We start from the raw sequence: 22,995 nt of genomic DNA, 5'->3' as shown, positions 1-22,995 counted from the left end.
AGGGTGGGGATAAATCTAAAGATCAGAAGTCTTCACAAGGGCCCCAAAAATCTGCATCTGGTGGGGAGTCACAATCTGCAAAGGGAAAAGGCCAAAAGAAGCCCTGGTGCAAATTCTGTAAACAGAAAGGGCACTGGACTTCTGACTGTACAAAGTCCAAAGACCAGACCACCACCACTCCAGCCCCTAAGGCAACTGTTCCCCCTAGTGCAGCAAGTGGTGGAGGTAATACTCAGAATAAGGGTGTAGTAGGGTTGACCCTGGGTTCTGATGTGGACTCTGGCCTAGTCAGAGTACCAACACAGGCAATGCTGGTTTGTGAGGGAGACCTTGATATGTCCTTCCTAGTGAGCCCCAGTAATCTGGGCAAATACAAACAGCAGCCTATCATAAATGGCAAACAGGCTTTGGCATTTAGGGACACAGGTGCTAGTGTCACCAAGGTGGCAGAGGACCTAGTGGACCCTACACAGATCATCCTGGGTGAAATGTACCAGGTAACCAACGCAAGCAACACCAGGACCAACCATAGCCTGGCTGTTGTGAATTTCTCCTGGGGAGGGGTAACTGGCCTCAAAAAGGTAATAGTCAGTGCAGACCTCCCTGTCGAATGTTTGTTGGGCAATGATCTAGAGACTTCAGCCTGGTCTGAAGTAGAATTATGGACTCATGCTGAGATGTTGGGCATACCTGCAGAGGTGTTTGCTGTGACCAGGTGTTAGACCTGGCACCTTGGCGTGAGTTTCCCTTCCACTTTTTGATGGTGTGCCTCGATTGTTTTGCTGGTGTTGTCCGCTCAGGGCACTGCGCCACGGCTAATCCGTGCCGCAGTGCAAGTGCTCCCTAGGTAAAGTGTACCTGTAATTGATGTTCATGATTGGTTTATTGGATTCACTGTCAGTCCCCAGTAAAGTGCACCAGGGGTGCCAGGGCTTGTGAATGCCAATGCTGCTGGTGGGCTTGCAGCGCTGGTTGCGCCACCCACAGAAAGCGGCCTTGTAAAATGTGTCTAGGGTCTGCCACCGCAGACCCTGTGCGCGGTCTGGGACCGTCGCGCTGACTACGCAAGTGCCCCCACTTGCCAGTCCCTAAACCTTCCCTTACCTACATATTAGCCACCCCTCTGGTAGGCCCAAGGGCAGGGTGCGTTGTAGGCATAAGGTAGGACATGCCCTGATGTGTGTGGCATGTCTTAGTAGTGAATTACAGCCATTTTCGTTTTTCACTATTGAAGGCTACCTGCTCTCCATAGGCCAGAATGGGCTGCTGGAGTCACTACACGCTGTGACCCCAGTGGACTCGGAGAGCATGGTAGAATGTCAAGTTTAGGATGCCTGAACTCAGAATAATAAAATACTTCTTGTAGTCAAGTTTATTTTAATATCCTGGGTTTGTAAATACTATTTTTAGAAAGTTAGTATTTACTGACCTGACCATTTCAGTCCGCCTCTGCTGTGTGTGTGTGTTCTGCCTAGCAACAGTAAGGAGCAGGGTTGGGGAATCCCCAGAGACAGGTTGGCTGCCAGGTGGTGGGTAGAGAGGTGACACCAGGATGGGTGGGAGGAGTACACCTTGACTCTTGAATAGACCTGTGCTCTGCCACCACAAAGCCGGCGCCGCCCCCTGTGGAGCGGCTGATGTCTCTGCCCTGCTGCTGAAAGGAAAGAGCAGAGTCACCATAACAAAGTGCTCCAGAACTGGACTGAGCCAGGCCCAGGCCCCCTGGCGCTAAAGAACAAAAGAATCATGGTATAAAAGTAGGAGCCTGGCTCCTAAGAAATCAGAATCCTGTTTTACCACAAAGAACCTCTGCCCGACTAGAAGGAGAAGAAGACGCTGGAGGAGCTGGCCTGCTGCTTGCCTTGCTGAGAAAGGAGAGGAAGAGACTACTGAAAAGACTTTGCTACTTTGTGCTTTAAACATTCTCCAAGGGCTTGATCTGAGCTTGCCCCCTGAACTGAACCCCAGGACCAGTGGGTTCTCTGTGCTTTTGCTCGTCCTCCGATTCGAGCCGTGTGTGCATCCCGCTGGAAAGAGACTGCGCCCCTCATCGCCCCTCCTAGGGCCGTGACACTCAGGAGCTTGCCTGCCTCATCCCCGTGAGAGCCTCGCTCCGTCCGGAGCCGCTCTCTGTCCCCGGGCTAGGTTGCCTGCACCCCTGTCACCGCCTGCCACTGGAGCGCACTGAACGCGCTATCACCCCTCCCGCCGGAAACCGTCCGACGACTGTGATCTACGCCGGGTCATCCAGCTGCACTGACCGTGCCCTGTGACCCCGCTTCGCTATCCCCGGACATCTCAGGCCGCGCCGCCCCCGCTGTGGAGACCCCCCTGCACCGCCGTGCTGAGGGTCGCTGGCCGCGCCTGCCTACCTGCCCACACCCGCTGATCGAGGACCCAAGAACACTTCCCAAGCTGAGAGTCGCACCGACCTGTGCCGACTCTCCCCGTCACGAAAGAAGTTCCAGTATCGGGCTCGGGGCCCGCAACGCCTTATTTCCCCGTTCGCCGGAGCCGATCTCTGTAAGTACTGGAACCACAAGTAACATTTGCAAGAGACTACAAAGTATCCATTTGAAACTACGAACAAAGAACATTTGCCTGCTTTACAACCTGGTGGCATAGCCAAAACGTTATTGGTCTTGTGATAAGTCTGCTGAGATCTATATACCTATTTTTACATAAAGAAGCGTATGTTTCTACATATCCAAGTCTGGTGTCCGTTTCTGGGGGGATTGATGTATTTACTGTGTGTACGATTGTAAGTGCTTAACCAACAACGCCTGAGGAATCGCCTTGGCTGCTCACGCCACGCACCTAGAGGGTGAGCAAGGGTCATTCACGAGGGGTTATCCTGCGCCCTGACATAGAGGAGAGGGTTCCTGCTTGACACAAGGACAACCTTGCGCCAACCAGAGACCCCCAAGTCTAACATTGTTGGCAGCGGCTGGGATTTCGGATTTGCATTTATAATTGGCATACAGTGAATTATTAATCACCAGATAGAGAGAGCAGACCAAGTAACGCAGCCGCAGGTTTTCATTTTTGAACTTTGTTGAGACATCTGCCATTGTTGCAACCATGCCTGGCTCACTCTCCGCTGGAAGAGCACTCTCTGTGATTTCTGGAATGGATGAGGTGGATTGGGAGGGACTGGAAGGCTACACGATAGAGCAATTGAAAGGCTACAGTGTAAAATTCAGAGTTCCCCATGCTGGATTCAAGAGAAGGGTCCAGTACACCAAAGCGTTGAGAGCCTGGAAGGAGTCAAGAGATCCACAGAATGCGGGGGACATCGTTCTACCCGACAACCTGGGGGAGCCCAGCAGAGTCCGGTCGCCAGAGGAGCTGGCAGACAGGGCAGCAGACAGGGCGCATGCAATGGAGATGGCAAAGTTGGCAGGACAAATGGAAATGGAAAAGCAGAAGTTGGCCCTGGAGGCACAACAACGCCAAATGGATCATGATATAAGATTGAAGGAGTTGGAGCTGAAGGCGAAAAGTTTGGACACCGCTCCTTCTGGTGGCAGCACTCCACCGGTGCAGGTAGAGTCCAAGGTGTACATCCCCAAAGATGTAGTAAAGGAGTATTTTAGAAAGGATGACATAGGGCAGTGGTTTAGAGCCTATGAGGTGGCCATGTCTTCACACCGGGTCCCTGAGAAAGGCTGGGGAGCGGGGTTGTGGGGAAGGTTCCTTGCTGAAGGGCGTGACACACTGTTAGATTTACCCTTAGATCTCCAAGCCTCATACCCCCATATGAAGGAAGCTTTAATGACCAGGTATGGGTTAACTCCTGAGCTATATAGACAGAGGTTCAGGGAGACTAAGAAGATCCCTGAGAGTACGTATGTGGAGTATGTAACTTTTTTCTGCAGAGCACTGGATGGTTGGGTGAAGGGTAGCAAGGTGAATGATTATCAAGGGTTGCTTGATTTAACTGCATGGGAGCACTTGTCCAGTCAATGTTTTCCTGAGCTACGCCAGCACCTGATTGATAGCAAGCTGTCCAACCCGAGGAAGCTTGCTGAAGAGGCGGACCGCTGGCTCAGCACCAGGGTCCACAAGGGTCAAGTGGGAGACTCCGCCAAGGGTGGGCAGGGTCCCCAGCAGAAGAGTGGGGGGGACAGGGGTAAACAGAAAGGGTTCCAAAAAGGCCCCCAAAGTAATCCCCAAGGGAACCAGCAGAAGGGTTCTCAGCCTCCCCCACCCCCGCAGCAGAACGGGGCCCCGACAGGTAGACCTGTTCCAAAGGGGCCCTTCAATTGTTACAGGTGTGGTGACCCGGGTCACATTGCCTCTGATCCTAAGTGTCGCCTGTTTGGTAAGACCGCACCCACTGGTGCTCCACCCCGGCAAGTAGCTAATATTAACTTTGGGGAGGAGGTAGCAGTCCAGGGGGGTGGGGGTCCCGGGCAGATGACCCTAGTCTCGCTAGGAGACAGTGAGATGGTCCCTGAAACCTACTTACCCTCTAACACTAAGAAATATGGGCAAGTAGTGACCATCAATGGAAAGAAGGTTGAGGCTCTTAGAGATACTGGAGCCAGCGTGACCTCGGTGAGGCAACACCTGGTGTCTCAAGAGCAGATTGTACCCAATGCCTACTGTAGGGTTGTCAATGCTGACAACATAGAGAGTCGTTGTCCAATGGCTCAAGTTCCCTTTGAGTGGGGGGAGGTCTCTGGTACTCTACAAGTCGCTGTGAGAACTGACATGCCTGTAGACTGTCTGCTAGGGAACGACCTGGAGAGCTCCCCTTGGGAAAAGGTGGAGAAGACCACGCATCTGAGGATGGTGGGTCTACCCGACTGGGCGTGCGTGACCACCCGGTCCATGGCAGCCAGTAGGGGTGTTGAGAGGGTCCTGGAGCCTGAGGGAGAGGTCCAGGAACCGGCCTTAGGGAGAAGGCGCAGGAGGCGCGGGAAACCGGCCCCCGAAGTTCCCACGGCCCAGGAGGAAGCAGACCCTGAGGGGGATGCTCTGGAGCCTACCGGGGAACAGATTGCTGAACTGGGAGACCTGCCTGAGCTGACCCATTGGCAGCAAGAAGGAGGTCCCTCCAGGGAGGAATTCTGCAGGGAGCAGAAAGAATGCCCTTCTCTCGTGGGTATGCGGCAGCAGGCTGCAGACCAGGCCAATGGTGTTCAGGCCAAAACACACTACGTGTACTGGGAGAGTGACCTCCTGTATTCCGAGCCTAAGGCTGCTGAACCTGGGTCAGCCCGTGTGCTGGTGGTACCCCAGAAGTTCAGAACCTTCCTACTGGGGCTGGCTCATGATGTGCCTTTAGCAGGACATTTGGGGATGGACAAGACCTATGACAGGCTTGTCACCCACTTTTACTGGCCCCAAATGCACAAGAATTCAGATTCCTACTGCAGAACCTGTCAGACTTGCCAGGCAAGTGGTAAGAGCGGAGGGAAGCACAAGGCTCCTCTGCAGCCCTTCCCCGTGGTCGGTACGCCATTCCAGCGAGTGGGTATTGATATTGTGGGGCCTCTGGACCCCAAGACAGCCCTGGGCAACAGGTTCATCCTGGTCTTGGTGGACCATGCCACCCGGTACCCTGAAGCCATCCCTCTGAGGACAGTGACGGCCCCCGTGGTGGGACGAGCACTGATGGGAATTTTCTCCCGAGTGGGATTCCCTCTAGAGGTGGTGAGCGACAGGGGGACCAATTTCATATCCACATATGTGAAATCCCTGTGGAAGGAGTGTGGGGTAACTTACAAGTTCACCACTCCTTACCACCCCCAAGGAAATGGGTTGGTTGAGAGATTCAACCGAACCCTAAAAGGCATGATCATGGGCCTGGACGGTCCAATGAGGCGTAAGTGGGACGTCCTCTTGCCATGCCTGCTCTTCGCTTACCGAGAGGTGCCACAGAAGTCTCTAGGGTTCAGCCCCTTTGAGCTTCTGTATGGTCACCCGGTAAGAGGACCTCTGAGTTTGGTAAAAGAAGGCTGGGAGCAATTTCCCAGGAAACCTCCCCAGAATGTATACAGTTACATGCTGGCCTTCCGAAACCAGACTCGGCGTTTCAGGCAACTTGCTGGGGCAAACCTGGAAGCCAGCCAGGAGGAGATGAAGCGGTGGTACGACCAGAATGCCACTCTGGTAGAGCTTCAACCTGGACAAAAGGTGTGGGTTTTGGCCCCAGTGGAGCCTTGTGCACTTCAGGATAAGTGGACAGGTCCATTTGAGGTTGTGGAGCGCAAAAGTCCTATCACCTACTTGGTGGACATGCAGTCTCCCAGGAACCCTTTGAGGGTCCTACATGTTAACCGCCTTAAGCCCCACTTGGAGAGGACCGAAGTGGGCATGCTGCTGGCCACTGATGATGGAATGGAAGAGGAGGCCGAGCCTCTTCCTGACCTCTTAGTAGCCTCTGAGAAAGATGGGTCAGTGGATGGAGTTAACCTCTCACCCACCCTGACGCCCGAACAACAGGAAGATTGCCGCCACTTGCTAGGGCAGTTTCCAGATAGGTTCTCCCTGGTTCCTGGTGTCACAGATTGGTGCGTCCATGATGTGGACACAGGAGACAGCTTACCTGTGAAGCACAAGGCTTACAGGGTAACTGACAGGGTCAGAGCTTGCATTAAGGAGGAGGTCTCCAAAATGCTTGCGCTAGGGGTGGTTGAGTCCTCCAGCAGTCCTTGGTCCAGCCCCGTGGTCTTGGTCCCCAAAGCTGCTGCGCCGGGAGCCACACCTGAACTCCGGTTCTGTGTGGACTACAGAGGACTCAATTCAGTAACGAAGACTGACGCGCACCCCATCCCCAGAGCTGATGAGCTCATAGATCGGCTAGGGGCTGCCCGGTTCCTCAGCACGTTTGATTTAACGTCTGGGTACTGGCAGATCGCCTTGACCGATGGGGCCAAAGAGAGGTCAGCATTCTCTACACCAGATGGGCACTTCCAGTTCCGAGTCATGCCATTTGGAATGAAGAATGCCCCTGCCACCTTTCAGAGGTTGGTCAACCAGGTACTGGTTGGGCTGGATGCGTTCAGTGCCGCCTACCTGGATGACATCGCTGTGTTCAGTGCCACCTGGCCCGAACACCTGCGCCACCTCTGGGAAGTGTTGATGGCTCTGCGCCGAGCAGGCCTCACGATCAAGGCAAGCAAGTGCCAGATCGGTCAGGGTTCCGTGGTGTACTTGGGACACCAAGTGGGGAGTGGCAAGGTGGCACCCTTGCAACCCAAAATTGAGACCATCCTGGCTTGGGAACCCCCCAAGACGCAGACCGCAGTGAGGGCCTTCCTGGGGCTCACTGGGTACTACAGGAGGTTTGTCAAGGGCTATGGAACGATCGTTGCCCCCTTGACAGAGCTGACTTCCAAGAAGCAGCCCCGGAACGTGATCTGGACTGACACCTGTCAGAAAGCTTTCGACACCCTGAAGACTGCCATGTGCACGGCGCCCGTGCTTTTGGCCCCTGACTTCTCCAAGGAATTCCTAGTGCAGACAGACGCTTCAGAGCATGGTGTAGGGGCTGTTCTCTCACAGATGACTGAGGAGGGCTGGGACCAACCCGTAGCCTTCATCAGTAGGAGGTTACTTCCACGGGAAAGTAGGTGGAGTGCAATTGAGCGAGAAGCATTTGCTGTGGTCTGGGCGCTGAAGAAGCTAAGACCCTACTTGTTTGGGTCTCACTTCCGGGTTCAGACGGACCACAGGCCCCTCAGATGGTTGATGCAAATGAGGGGTGAGAACCCGAAGCTGTTGAGGTGGTCCATCTCCCTACAGGGTATGGACTTTACGGTGGAACACCGTCCTGGTACAGATCACCCCAACGCTGACGGTCTGTCCAGGTATTTCCGCCTTAGTGATGAGGAACCCCCTGGGCAAGGGTAGTTCTCCCCACATTTCAGCTGGAGGGGACACGTGTTAGACCTGGCACCTTGGCGTGAGTTTCCCTTCCACTTTTTGATGGTGTGCCTCGATTGTTTTGCTGGTGTTGTCCGCTCAGGGCACTGCGCCACGGCTAATCCGTGCCGCAGTGCAAGTGCTCCCTAGGTAAAGTGTACCTGTAATTGATGTTCATGATTGGTTTATTGGATTCACTGTCAGTCCCCAGTAAAGTGCACCAGGGGTGCCAGGGCTTGTGAATGCCAATGCTGCTGGTGGGCTTGCAGCGCTGGTTGCGCCACCCACAGAAAGCGGCCTTGTAAAATGTGTCTAGGGTCTGCCACCGCAGACCCTGTGCGCGGTCTGGGACCGTCGCGCTGACTACGCAAGTGCCCCCACTTGCCAGTCCCTAAACCTTCCCTTACCTACATATTAGCCACCCCTCTGGTAGGCCCAAGGGCAGGGTGCATTGTGGCATTAAGTTAGGACATGCCCTGATGTGTGTGGCATGTCTTAGTAGTGAATTACAGCCATTTTCGTTTTTCACTATTGAAGGCTACCTGCTCTCCATAGGCCAGAATGGGCTGCTGGAGTCACTACACGCTGTGACCCCAGTGGACTCGGAGAGCATGGTAGAATGTCAAGTTTAGGATGCCTGAACTCAGAATAATAAAATACTTCTTGTAGTCAAGTTTATTTTAATATCCTGGGTTTGTAAATACTATTTTTAGAAAGTTAGTATTTACTGACCTGACCATTTCAGTCCGCCTCTGCTGTGTGTGTGTGTTCTGCCTAGCAACAGTAAGGAGCAGGGTTGGGGAATCCCCAGAGACAGGTTGGCTGCCAGGTGGTGGGTAGAGAGGTGACACCAGGATGGGTGGGAGGAGTACACCTTGACTCTTGAATAGACCTGTGCTCTGCCACCACAAAGCCGGCACCGCCCCCTGTGGAGCGGCTGATGTCTCTGCCCTGCTGCTGAAAGGAAAGAGCAGAGTCACCATAACAAAGTGCTCCAGAACTGGACTGAGCCAGGCCCAGGCCCCCTGGCGCTAAAGAACAAAAGAATCATGGTATAAAAGTAGGAGCCTGGCTCCTAAGAAATCAGAATCCTGTTTTACCACAAAGAACCTCTGCCCGACTAGAAGGAGAAGAAGACGCTGGAGGAGCTGGCCTGCTGCTTGCCTTGCTGAGAAAGGAGAGGAAGAGACTACTGAAAAGACTTTGCTACTTTGTGCTTTAAACATTCTCCAAGGGCTTGATCTGAGCTTGCCCCCTGAACTGAACCCCAGGACCAGTGGGTTCTCTGTGCTTTTGCTCGTCCTCCGATTCGAGCCGTGTGTGCATCCCGCTGGAAAGAGACTGCGCCCCTCATCGCCCCTCCTAGGGCCGTGACACTCAGGAGCTTGCCTGCCTCAACCCCGTGAGAGCCTCGCTCCGTCCGGAGCCGCTCTCTGTCCCCGGGCTAGGTTGCCTGCACCCCTGTCACCGCCTGCCACTGGAGCGCACTGAACGCGCTATCACCCCTCCCGCCGGAAACCGTCCGACGACTGTGATCTACGCCGGGTCATCCAGCTGCACCGACCGTGCCCTGTGACCCCGCTTCGCTATCCCCGGACATCTCAGGCCGTGCCGCCCCCGCTGTGGAGACCCCCCTGCACCGCCGTGCTGAGGGTCGCTGGCCGCGCCTGCCTACCTGCCCACACCCGCTGATCGAGGACCCAAGAACACTTCCCAAGCTGAGAGTCGCACCGACCTGTGCCGACTCTCCCCGTCACGAAAGAAGTTCCAGTATCGGGCTCGGGGCCCGCAACGCCTTATTTCCCCGTTCGCCGGAGCCGATCTCTGTAAGTACTGGAACCACAAGTAACATTTGCAAGAGACTACAAAGTATCCATTTGAAACTACGAACAAAGAACATTTGCCTGCTTTACAACCTGGTGGCATAGCCAAAACGTTATTGGTCTTGTGATAAGTCTGCTGAGATCTATATACCTATTTTTACATAAAGAAGCGTATTTTTCTACATATCCAAGTCTGGTGTCCGTTTCTGGGGGGATTGATGTATTTACTGTGTGTACGATTGTAAGTGCTTAACCAACAACGCCTGAGGAATCGCCTTGGCTGCTCACGCCACGCACCTAGAGGGTGAGCAAGGGTCATTCACGAGGGGTTATCCTGCGCCCTGACATAGAGGAGAGGGTTCCTGCTTGACACAAGGACAACCTTGCGCCAACCAGAGACCCCAAAGTCTAACACCAGGTCACAAGCCAAAATGCATAAAGCTGAACCAGCTCTGGATCCTGAAACTATGGACCAGGTGCTACCCAAGAGGAGGAGCAGTAGGGTTAAGGCTGGGCCTTCCCCTCTGTCTCAGATCTCAGATTCCCCTCCTGAGGGAGGAGAAGCAGAGCCTGTAGAAGGAACTGCCCCAGAGGAACTTGAGCCTGGTCAGGTTGAGTTCTTAGGGGCAGGGGGGCCTTCCAGGGAAGATCTGAGCAAAGAGCAACAGTGCTGCTCCACTCTTGAACCCTTCAGACAGCTGGCTGCTGCTGAGGCTGCTGGGAGTGGTAGTGGGTCCCATAAGGTTTATTGGGATGAGGAGCTCCTATATTCTGAGGCTAGAGATCCTACCCCTGGAGCCACCAGGAGGCTGGTAATTCCTCAGAAGTTTAGGGGGTTCCTCTTGACCCTAACACATGATATCCCATTGGCAGGTCACTTGGGCCAAAACAAGACCTGGGACAGGCTTGTACCCCATTTTCATTGGCCACACATGTCTGAAGACACAAAGGAGTTTTGTCGCTCCTGTGTCACTTGTCAAGCCAGTGGCAAGACAGGTGGCACCACAAAGGCCTCCCTGATACCACTACCTGTGGTGGGGGTTCCCTTTGAAAGGGTAGGGATTGACATTGTTGGTCCCCTTGACCCACCAACAGCATCTGGGCACAGATTTATACTGGTGGAAGTGGATCATGCCACCAGGTATCCAGAAGCTATACCCCTAAGGACTACCACAGCTCCTGTGGTAGCAAGAGCCCTCATTGGAGTTTTCTCCAGGGTGGGTTTCCCAAAGGAGGTCATCTCTGACAACTTTATGTCAGGATATCTAACTGCAATGTGGAAGGAGTGTGGTGTAAACTACAAATTCACTACTCCCTATCACCCACAATGCAATGGGTTAGTTGAGAGATTCAACAAAACCCTAAAGGGAATGATTAAAGGACTCCCAGAGAAGCTTAGGCGAAAATGGGACCTTTTACTTCCCTGCCTTCTGTTTGCATACAGGGAGGTTCCTCAGAAGGGGGTTGGCTACAGCCCTTTTGAACTTCTGTTTGGGCACCCTGTTAGAGGACCATTATGTCTGGTGAAAGAGGGATGGGAGTTGCCTCTCAAACCTCCAAAACAAGATGTAGTGGACTATGTACTTGGTCTCCGCTCCAGGATGGCTGAGTACATGAAGAAGGCCAGTAAAAACCTTGAGGCAAGCCAAGAACTCCAGAAAGCTTGGCATGACCAAAAGGCTGTCTTGACTGTTTACCAGCCAGGCCAGAAAGTGTGGGTGTTGGAGCCTGTGGCCCCAGCAGCTCTCCAGGACAAATGGAGTGGCCCCCATACAATTGTTGAAAAGAAGGGAGAGGTCACCTACTTGGTAGATCTTGGCACTCCCAGGAGCCCCCTTAGGGTGCTCCATGTCAACAGACTTAAAGCATATGTGGACAGGGCTGACATGAGCTTGCTCATGGCAACTGATGAGGACCAGGAGGAGGAGAGTAACCCTCTCCCTGACCTGCTCTCACCGAACCCTGAAGATGGGACAGTTGATGGTGTTGCTTTGGCAAGCAGCCTCACTGAACATCAACAAACTGAATGTAGACAAGTGCTACAGCAGTTTAGACATATGTTTAGCCTGACCCAAGTCAGACTTCCTGGTGCACCCATGAGGTGGACACTGGAGACAGTCTGCCTGTAAAGAGTAAAATCTACAGGCAACCTGACCATGTCAGGGACTGTATCAGGACTGAAGTCCAGAAAATGTTGGAGCTAGGTGTTATTGAGCCCTCAGATAGCCCTTGGGCTAGCCCAGTAGTACTTGTCCCAAAACCTCACACCCAGGGCGGTAAGAAAGAGATGAGGTTTTGTGTTGACTACAGGGGCCTCAATGCAGTCACCAGGACTGATGCCTACCCAATACCAAGGGCAGATGAACTAATAGACATTTTGGCCTCAGCCAAGTATCTCAGTACATTTGACCTTACAGCAGGCTATTGGCAAATCAAATTAGCTGATGATGCCAAGGCTAAAACAGCATTTTCGACCCCTGGTGGGCACTATCACTTTGTGGTAATGCTGCTGTAGAGCCAGAGAACCAGGTCAGCAGCGCCACTCTAGAGCCAGAGAACCAGGTCAGCAGAGCTGCCTTACAGCCAGAGAACCAGGTCAACAGAGCTGCTGTAGAGCCAGTGAACCAGCTCAGCACCAGGTTACCAGAGCTGCTGTAGAGCCAGAGAACCAGATCAGCAGAGCTGCTGAAGAGCCAGAGAACCAGATCAGCAGAGCTGCTTTAGAGCCAGAGAACCAGGTCAGCAGAGCTGCTCTAGAGACTGAGAACCAGGTCAGTAGAGCTCTTGTAGAGCAAGAGAACCAGGTCAGCAGAGCCATTGTAGAGCCAGAGAAACAGGTCAGCAGAGCCGTTGTAGAGCCAGAGAACCAGGTCATCAGAGCTGCTATATGTAGGAGAGTAGGATCTGCACTTGTGTTGCCTCCACTTTTTTTCTGATGTAGACACTGGTTTCTGGCTATAGTCTGGCTGGGTCCCTGCTAATCAGGGCCCCAGTCTAACTGATCTCTCTAAACAACTTGGTGTGCATATTAGATGCACTAGTGATTGGATACTGTGGTACCTTATGAGCCCCTAGTATATGGTACCTTAGGTACCTAGGGCATTGGTACTTCACAGGCCTACCAGGGGCTGCAGCATGTATTATGCCACCCCTGGGAAGCACTCACAATCTGACACCACAGGCCTGCTACTGCAGCCTGTGTAAGGTAGTGTTAGCACTCCTCACTGAGGTATAGGTTCCTATATCTCACCATACACACACATATAAACCTATTAGTCACCCCTATGGTAGGCCCTATCAATCCCAAGGGCAGGGTGCATGGTTTACTATGTGAGGGGGTGCTTCTGCCTGAGCAGGACCCCTCTGCAGCTGGCAGAGTCTATTCTCTGCTGCTGTTTGTGGATGCGGTTAAACCATATACTCTTAAGTGCATTATAACCTTGCGGTAAATGCTAACTTTGGAATGACTGCATCAAAACATGTCGTGTTTGGTGTCAAACAACTTGGAATCCTACCCCCCCACACCAGTAACTGGTGTGGGAGTAGGATCCCACCCTTCTAGAGGGGACGACATGTACACACTGTACTACACAGTAGAAACCATCTAGAGCCCTGGCATCACAAAATGGATGCCACCAGCACAGACACCGGGCTGCCCTCCTGCTGCTGACCGAAACTCGCAGTGGAGGGAGCTCAACAAAGGGTTTCCTGTCACAGGGAGGTGTCACCACCTCCCAGACAGGATTTAGTGTATTGGAGCTGGGTGGGTGCACTCTTAGAGTGCTTTGAAGTCCTGCACTGGGGGAGCAGTAGGCTTCTCTGTGAATATGCCAGCTCAAACCGGTTCAGGGGCTACCTGCCCCTGCTCTGGCATGAAACTGGACACAGGGAAGTGGGTGTAACCACCCACTACCCTGACCCTCCTAGAGGAGTGGTCATAGAGCTAGTCCCTCCCATCTTTTCACTATAAGATACCACACATTGCCAATGCAATTTAGATTACACCTGGACGACGCTCTACGAAGAAGAATCCTGGCCCTTCAACTTTCTACTATCTCTAGAAGACCGAAGGATCTCCCTTGGAGTCAAGGAGTGACTCCCCTGCTTGGCAGGCACAAAAACTACTGAACTATGGTTGCAAACTTTACAGCTCCCGCTGGAGCCCGAAGTCCCTGTGTTCCCTGAAGCAGATTTCCTGACCTCTCGATAGCCATTTTGAGTCCCCAGCGAAGCTGTGGCATCTGGACCCCACGAGTGACGAGGAACAGCAATGCCAGGGAACCGTGCACTGATTTCGAGTGCAAGCCCTAAACTACGTCCAACGAAGTTGTGCTTTGGACCACTTGTTGTCCAAGTCCTGAGCAGGTATAGTACCGAAGATCAGCAGCCTACCTCGTCCCGAGTGACCGTGGGCTGTTGGTGAACTTTTCCTGCAAAGGCGTCTTTGCAGTTGCTTGCCCATTGGCTAGTGACTCTCCAGAAGACTTCCACATCACCTTCAAGGGCTCTTCTGGTTCCTCTGGGCCTGCCCTCACTTACTCTCACTGGGTAAGTCCATCAGACCTTGCTGGTCTGCTCCATTGACAATCTTCTATCCACACAAGACTTGCAGTTGCCAAGACTTGTTGGCTTCAAACCGAGTGCCGACACCGTCAACAGCTGCAGACGTCATGGGACCCTCGGACTCCAGCTGCTGGTCTTCATCGATCCCTCCTGGACCTCGTGAGAGAAGAGACAAAATGACATCAGCAACCTGAAGAGATGCGACAGCTGTGGTCATCCTTCTTGCTGGCCACCGGTCACTGGCAAGTGACTTTGAACTCTGTCCCCTCAATTTCTAGGTCTTCTGCAACTCCAATCCATCTTCGGATTCCAGCGGACACTTCTCTCGACGACACAAGCAGCAAGTCTTCAGCGATCTCCATTGAAAACAGCATCGCGACCCGACACCAAAGGACACGTATGCACCCGGCTTCCCTGGGTGAGGTAACTCTTGCATTACGGTGCCCAAGTGTGAATTGGCTCTCGAAGTACTTACCCTGTAAGTTGTTTGCTTGTTGTCCACTCCGAAGTGCCCTAGAACTGTAAAATACAAACCGCGACATTTGCCATTGAAACGCATTGAAAACCCGCGTGTGTGTTTAGACACTGCACGCGTCTCCTGTGGGCTGATTACTTACCTGCTAACACTGCAGAAGTGAAGCCCCAGCGATTCCCAAGGCTCTAGGCCTCTTACTTTTGCAAGTCGAGTTTGTTAAACCACTATTTTAGTATATGTTCTGGTACGCCCCAAGGCCTACAGCCATATTTGTGCTTAATTTATTGAGAACTGTTGATCTTTTGAATGTTTACCTGGCTCTAATCTCATAAAGAGATTAGTAGAGTATATTTAGAAATAAATACATATATATTTCATATATATACCTGTGTGGTGTCTTTACATTTGGTAATTCAAGAGATTATAAGGTAAAACAAGCTGCTTTACATTCCTCAGAGACTTAGCCTGAAGGCTGCTCTCCACAGCTACCACTAGGATAGCTTTCTTTAAAAGGTTGTCTTTAAACCTATCTACCAAGAGTCGAATTGGACTGGTGCAAGGTGGCCACTATAACTAGTGACCAGCATATGCCAGGCCAACTTCTCACATTGGTGGGCAGCGTGTGGGATTCCAGCTTGCCATTGTTTTACCAGAAAATCTCTATTTGAATTACTAACTGAAAACCACTTAAGGTACTCAAGGTACATATAAAGTCAAGCTAGTATCAATAAGTTCTACTGAACTTAGAGCTGTTTGTGAAGGGACAAGCACACCCTTGCTACAGCTCAAGCTAGGTCCAGTAGGCCTCAACTAGTGTAGGTAGTACAACACTGCACAACACTAGTATGTCTCACCATGGTGGAGCCAGTGGGTCCACCCCATCTCAGTACAAATATATAGCCTACACTGAACTGAAGGCCTTATGCTTTGAAAGAAATCTGAGGGTGGGCAGGAGTCCCTCATCACAACACCTGATAGATCTGTTAGTAGCAGATGACCTGAGACAAGCTCTAGGAGCTAGTGGGTCTGCATCAGGGGGTAGGTAACACATAGTCTATGGGTCTGATGATGACAATCAAGATGACCTGGACTCTGTGGGTGAAGGGCCAGACCCAAAAGGGTCTGAAGAGAATAGAGGAAATCTCCCTAAGAGAGCTGACAGAGTGGGAGACAGGCCTAGGTCCCTCTCAAGGGACTCTGACAGGTCATATCACTCTGGAAGAGAATCTATTCCACAGAGGAACTCCAACTTTGCCAGGGAGACCTCCTCTGAAAGAAGGTTCAAGATGCTCCAGTATGAGGAAGCTAGGCTTGCCCTCAGAACCAAGCAATTGGCCTTAGATAGGGAAGCCTTCGAGCTCCAAAGAGCTTCAAAGAAGGAGGGGTTAGATGCCCCTGGTGGCAGCAACAGTGTCCCTAGAGGCAGAGATTACATGCCAGATCATAGGAACCTGTCCAAGGTTGTTCCTCCCTACCAGAGTGGGGATGATATCCACAAATGGATAACTGCTATGGAGAGGGCCTGTAAAGTTCAACAGGTTCCCCAGAAACAGTGGGCAGCAATCTTGTGGCTCTCCTTTTCAGACAAAGGGAGAGACAAGCTCCCCACTGTTAGAGAAGAGGATGCTAAGGATTATGAAGCCCTGAAGAGTGCTTTGATAGATGGGGTTGGCTTAACCACTGAACAGTACAGGTTGAAGTTCAGAGACACCCAGAAAGCACAGACTCGGGATTGGACTGACTTTGTTGATTGTGCAACCAAGGCTCTAGAAGGTTGGCTGGTGGGTAGTAGAGTAACTGATTTTAAGGGATTGTATAATCTTATAATGAGAGAACAGATCCTTAATAACTGCCAGAACCAGTTGTTGCATCAGTACCTGGTGGACTCTGATCTGACGTCTCCCCAAGAATTGGGAAAGAAGGCAGACAAATGGGTCAGAACCAGGGTGAGGCAGAAAAACCAGAACCAAGGTGGTGACACTAAGAAGCAAGATGCTAAAGGCTCAGATAAGGGTGGGGATAAATCTAAAGATCAGAAGTCTTCACAAGGGCCCCAAAAATCTGCATCTGGTGGGGAGTCACAATCTGCAAAGGGAAAAGGCCAAAAGAAGCCCTGGTGCAAATTCTGTAAACAGAAAGGGCACTGGACTTCTGACTGTACAAAGTCCAAAGACCAGACCACCACCACTCCAGCCCCTAAGGCAACTGTTCCCCCTAGTGCAGCAAGTGGTGGAGGTAATACTCAGAATAAGGGTGTAGTAGGGTTGACCCTGGGTTCTGATGTGGACTCTGGCCTAGTCAGAGTACCAACACAGGCAATGCTGGTTTGTGAGGGAGACCTTGATATGTCCTTCCTAGTGAGCCCCAGTAATCTGGGCAAATACAAACAGCAGCCTATCATAAATGGCAAACAGGCTTTGGCATTTAGGGACACAGGTGCTAGTGTCACCAAGGTGGCAGAGGACCTAGTGGACCCTACACAGATCATCCTGGGTGAAATGTACCAGGTAACCAACGCAAGCAACACCAGGACCAACCATAGCCTGGCTGTTGTGAATTTCTCCTGGGGAGGGGTAACTGGCCTCAAAAAGGTAATAGTCAGTGCAGACCTCCCTGTCGAATGTTTGTTGGGCAATGATCTAGAGACTTCAGCCTGGTCTGAAGTAGAATTATGGACTCATGCTGAGATGTTGGGCATACCTGCAGAGGTGTTTGCTGTGACCAGGTGTTAGACCTGGCACCTTGGCGTGAGTTTCCCTTCCACTTTTTGATGGTGTGCCTCGATTGTTTTGCTGGTGTTGTCCGCTCAGGGCACTGCGCCACGGCTAATCCGTGCCGCAGTGCAAGTGCTCCCTAGGTAAAGTGTACCTGTAATTGATGTTCATGATTGGTTTATTGGATTCACTGTCAGTCCCCAGTAAAGTGCACCAGGGGTGCCAGGGCTTGTGAATGCCAATGCTGCTGGTGGGCTTGCAGCGCTGGTTGCGCCACCCACAGAAAGCGGCCTTGTAAAATGTGTCTAGGGTCTGCCACCGCAGACCCTGTGCGCGGTCTGGGACCGTCGCGCTGACTACGCAAGTGCCCCCACTTGCCAGTCCCTAAACCTTCCCTTACCTACATATTAGCCACCCCTCTGGTAGGCCCAAGGGCAGGGTGCGTTGTAGGCATAAGGTAGGACATGCCCTGATGTGTGTGGCATGTCTTAGTAGTGAATTACAGCCATTTTCGTTTTTCACTATTGAAGGCTACCTGCTCTCCATAGGCCAGAATGGGCTGCTGGAGTCACTACACGCTGTGACCCCAGTGGACTCGGAGAGCATGGTAGAATGTCAAGTTTAGGATGCCTGAACTCAGAATAATAAAATACTTCTTGTAGTCAAGTTTATTTTAATATCCTGGGTTTGTAAATACTATTTTTAGAAAGTTAGTATTTACTGACCTGACCATTTCAGTCCGCCTCTGCTGTGTGTGTGTGTTCTGCCTAGCAACAGTAAGGAGCAGGGTTGGGGAATCCCCAGAGACAGGTTGGCTGCCAGGTGGTGGGTAGAGAGGTGACACCAGGATGGGTGGGAGGAGTACACCTTGACTCTTGAATAGACCTGTGCTCTGCCACCACAAAGCCGGCGCCGCCCCCTGTGGAGCGGCTGATGTCTCTGCCCTGCTGCTGAAAGGAAAGAGCAGAGTCACCATAACAAAGTGCTCCAGAACTGGACTGAGCCAGGCCCAGGCCCCCTGGCGCTAAAGAACAAAAGAATCATGGTATAAAAGTAGGAGCCTGGCTCCTAAGAAATCAGAATCCTGTTTTACCACAAAGAACCTCTGCCCGACTAGAAGGAGAAGAAGACGCTGGAGGAGCTGGCCTGCTGCTTGCCTTGCTGAGAAAGGAGAGGAAGAGACTACTGAAAAGACTTTGCTACTTTGTGCTTTAAACATTCTCCAAGGGCTTGATCTGAGCTTGCCCCCTGAACTGAACCCCAGGACCAGTGGGTTCTCTGTGCTTTTGCTCGTCCTCCGATTCGAGCCGTGTGTGCATCCCGCTGGAAAGAGACTGCGCCCCTCATCGCCCCTCCTAGGGCCGTGACACTCAGGAGCTTGCCTGCCTCATCCCCGTGAGAGCCTCGCTCCGTCCGGAGCCGCTCTCTGTCCCCGGACTAGGTTGCCTGCACCCCTGTCACCGCCTGCCACTGGAGCGCACTGAACGCGCTATCACCCCTCCCGCCGGAAACCGTCCGACGACTGTGATCTACGCCGGGTCATCCAGCTGCACTGACCGTGCCCTGTGACCCCGCTTCGCTATCCCCGGACATCTCAGGCCGCGCCGCCCCCGCTGTGGAGACCCCCCTGCACCGCCGTGCTGAGGGTCGCTGGCCGCGCCTGCCTACCTGCCCACACCCGCTGATCGAGGACCCAAGAACACTTCCCAAGCTGAGAGTCGCACCGACCTGTGCCGACTCTCCCCGTCACGAAAGAAGTTCCAGTATCGGGCTCGGGGCCCGCAACGCCTTATTTCCCCGTTCGCCGGAGCCGATCTCTGTAAGTACTGGAACCACAAGTAACATTTGCAAGAGAGTACAAAGTATCCATTTGAAACTACGAACAAAGAACATTTGCCTGCTTTACAACCTGGTGGCATAGCCAAAACGTTATTGGTCTTGTGATAAGTCTGCTGAGATCTATATACCTATTTTTACATAAAGAAGCGTATTTTTCTACATATCCAAGTCTGGTGTCCGTTTCTGGGGGGATTGATGTATTTACTGTGTGTACGATTGTAAGTGCTTAACCAACAACGCCTGAGGAATCGCCTTGGCTGCTCACGCCACGCACCTAGAGGGTGAGCAAGGGTCATTCACGAGGGGTTATCCTGCGCCCTGACATAGAGGAGAGGGTTCCTGCTTGACACAAGGACAACCTTGCGCCAACCAGAGACCCCCAAGTCTAACATTGTTGGCAGCGGCTGGGATTTCGGATTTGCATTTATAATTGGCATACAGTGAATTATTAATCACCAGATAGAGAGAGCAGACCAAGTAACGCAGCCGCAGGTTTTCATTTTTGAACTTTGTTGAGACATCTGCCATTGTTGCAACCATGCCTGGCTCACTCTCCGCTGGAAGAGCACTCTCTGTGATTTCTGGAATGGATGAGGTGGATTGGGAGGGACTGGAAGGCTACACGATAGAGCAATTGAAAGGCTACAGTGTAAAATTCAGAGTTCCCCATGCTGGATTCAAGAGAAGGGTCCAGTACACCAAAGCGTTGAGAGCCTGGAAGGAGTCAAGAGATCCACAGAATGCGGGGGACATCGTTCTACCCGACAACCTGGGGGAGCCCAGCAGAGTCCGGTCGCCAGAGGAGCTGGCAGACAGGGCAGCAGACAGGGCGCATGCAATGGAGATGGCAAAGTTGGCAGGACAAATGGAAATGGAAAAGCAGAAGTTGGCCCTGGAGGCACAACAACGCCAAATGGATCATGATATAAGATTGAAGGAGTTGGAGCTGAAGGCGAAAAGTTTGGACACCGCTCCTTCTGGTGGCAGCACTCCACCGGTGCAGGTAGAGTCCAAGGTGTACATCCCCAAAGATGTAGTAAAGGAGTATTTTAGAAAGGATGACATAGGGCAGTGGTTTAGAGCCTATGAGGTGGCCATGTCTTCACACCGGGTCCCTGAGAAAGGCTGGGGAGCGGGGTTGTGGGGAAGGTTCCTTGCTGAAGGGCGTGACACACTGTTAGATTTACCCTTAGATCTCCAAGCCTCATACCCCCATATGAAGGAAGCTTTAATGACCAGGTATGGGTTAACTCCTGAGCTATATAGACAGAGGTTCAGGGAGACTAAGAAGATCCCTGAGAGTACGTATGTGGAGTATGTAACTTTTTTCTGCAGAGCACTGGATGGTTGGGTGAAGGGTAGCAAGGTGAATGATTATCAAGGGTTGCTTGATTTAATTGCATGGGAGCACTTGTCCAGTCAATGTTTTCCTGAGCTACGCCAGCACCTGATTGATAGCAAGCTGTCCAACCCGAGGAAGCTTGCTGAAGAGGCGGACCGCTGGCTCAGCACCAGGGTCCACAAGGGTCAAGTGGGAGACTCCGCCAAGGGTGGGCAGGGTCCCCAGCAGAAGAGTGGGGGGGACAGGGGTAAACAGAAAGGGTTCCAAAAAGGCCCCCAAAGTAATCCCCAAGGGAACCAGCAGAAGGGTTCTCAGCCTCCCCCACCCCCGCAGCAGAACGGGGCCCCGACAGGTAGACCTGTTCCAAAGGGGCCCTTCAATTGTTACAGGTGTGGTGACCCGGGTCACATTGCCTCTGATCCTAAGTGTCGCCTGTTTGGTAAGACCGCACCCACTGGTGCTCCACCCCGGCAAGTAGCTAATATTAACTTTGGGGAGGAGGTAGCAGTCCAGGGGGGTGGGGGTCCCGGGCAGATGACCCTAGTCTCGCTAGGAGACAGTGAGATGGTCCCTGAAACCTACTTACCCTCTAACACTAAGAAATATGGGCAAGTAGTGACCATCAATGGAAAGAAGGTTGAGGCTCTTAGAGATACAGGAGCCAGCGTGACCTCGGTGAGGCAACACCTGGTGTCTCAAGAGCAGATTGTACCCAATGCCTACTGTAGGGTTGTCAATGCTGACAACATAGAGAGTCGTTGTCCAATGGCTCAAGTTCCCTTTGAGTGGGGGGAGGTCTCTGGTACTCTACAAGTCGCTGTGAGAACTGACATGCCTGTAGACTGTCTGCTAGGGAACGACCTGGAGAGCTCCCCTTGGGAAAAGGTGGAGAAGACCACGCATCTGAGGATGGTGGGTCTACCCGACTGGGCGTGCGTGACCACCCGGTCCATGGCAGCCAGTAGGGGTGTTGAGAGGGTCCTGGAGCCTGAGGGAGAGGTCCAGGAACCGGCCTTAGGGAGAAGGCGCAGGAGGCGCGGGAAACCGGCCCCCGAAGTTCCCACGGCCCAGGAGGAAGCAGACCCTGAGGGGGATGCTCTGGAGCCTACCGGGGAACAGATTGCTGAACTGGGAGACCTGCCTGAGCTGACCCATTGGCAGCAAGAAGGAGGTCCCTCCAGGGAGGAATTCTGCAGGGAGCAGAAAGAATGCCCTTCTCTCGTGGGTATGCGGCAGCAGGCTGCAGACCAGGCCAATGGTGTTCAGGCCAAAACACACTACGTGTACTGGGAGAGTGACCTCCTGTATTCCGAGCCTAAGGCTGCTGAACCTGGGTCAGCCCGTGTGCTGGTGGTACCCCAGAAGTTCAGAACCTTCCTACTGGGGCTGGCTCATGATGTGCCTTTAGCAGGACATTTGGGGATGGACAAGACCTATGACAGGCTTGTCACCCACTTTTACTGGCCCCAAATGCACAAGAATTCAGATTCCTACTGCAGAACCTGTCAGACTTGCCAGGCAAGTGGTAAGAGCGGAGGGAAGCACAAGGCTCCTCTGCAGCCCTTCCCCGTGGTCGGTACGCCATTCCAGCGAGTGGGTATTGATATTGTGGGGCCTCTGGACCCCAAGACAGCCCTGGGCAACAGGTTCATCCTGGTCTTGGTGGACCATGCCACCCGGTACCCTGAAGCCATCCCTCTGAGGACAGTGACGGCCCCCGTGGTGGGACGAGCACTGATGGGAATTTTCTCCCGAGTGGGATTCCCTCTAGAGGTGGTGAGCGACAGGGGGACCAATTTCATATCCACATATGTGAAATCCCTGTGGAAGGAGTGTGGGGTAACTTACAAGTTCACCACTCCTTACCACCCCCAAGGAAATGGGTTGGTTGAGAGATTCAACCGAACCCTAAAAGGCATGATCATGGGCCTGGACGGTCCAATGAGGCGTAAGTGGGACGTCCTCTTGCCATGCCTGCTCTTCGCTTACCGAGAGGTGCCACAGAAGTCTCTAGGGTTCAGCCCCTTTGAGCTTCTGTATGGTCACCCGGTAAGAGGACCTCTGAGTTTGGTAAAAGAAGGCTGGGAGCAATTTCCCAGGAAACCTCCCCAGAATGTATACAGTTACATGCTGGCCTTCCGAAACCAGACTCGGCGTTTCAGGCAACTTGCTGGGGCAAACCTGGAAGCCAGCCAGGAGGAGATGAAGCGGTGGTACGACCAGAATGCCACTCTGGTAGAGCTTCAACCCGGACAAAAGGTGTGGGTTTTGGCCCCAGTGGAGCCTTGTGCACTTCAGGATAAGTGGACAGGTCCATTTGAGGTTGTGGAGCGCAAAAGTCCTATCACCTACTTGGTGGACATG

This window comes from Triturus cristatus, chromosome 1_1 (assembly GCF_964204655.1).
Source record: "Triturus cristatus chromosome 1_1, aTriCri1.1, whole genome shotgun sequence".
Taxonomy (NCBI): domain Eukaryota; kingdom Metazoa; phylum Chordata; class Amphibia; order Caudata; family Salamandridae; genus Triturus; species Triturus cristatus.
Note: the sequence above shows the minus strand (reverse complement) of the source record.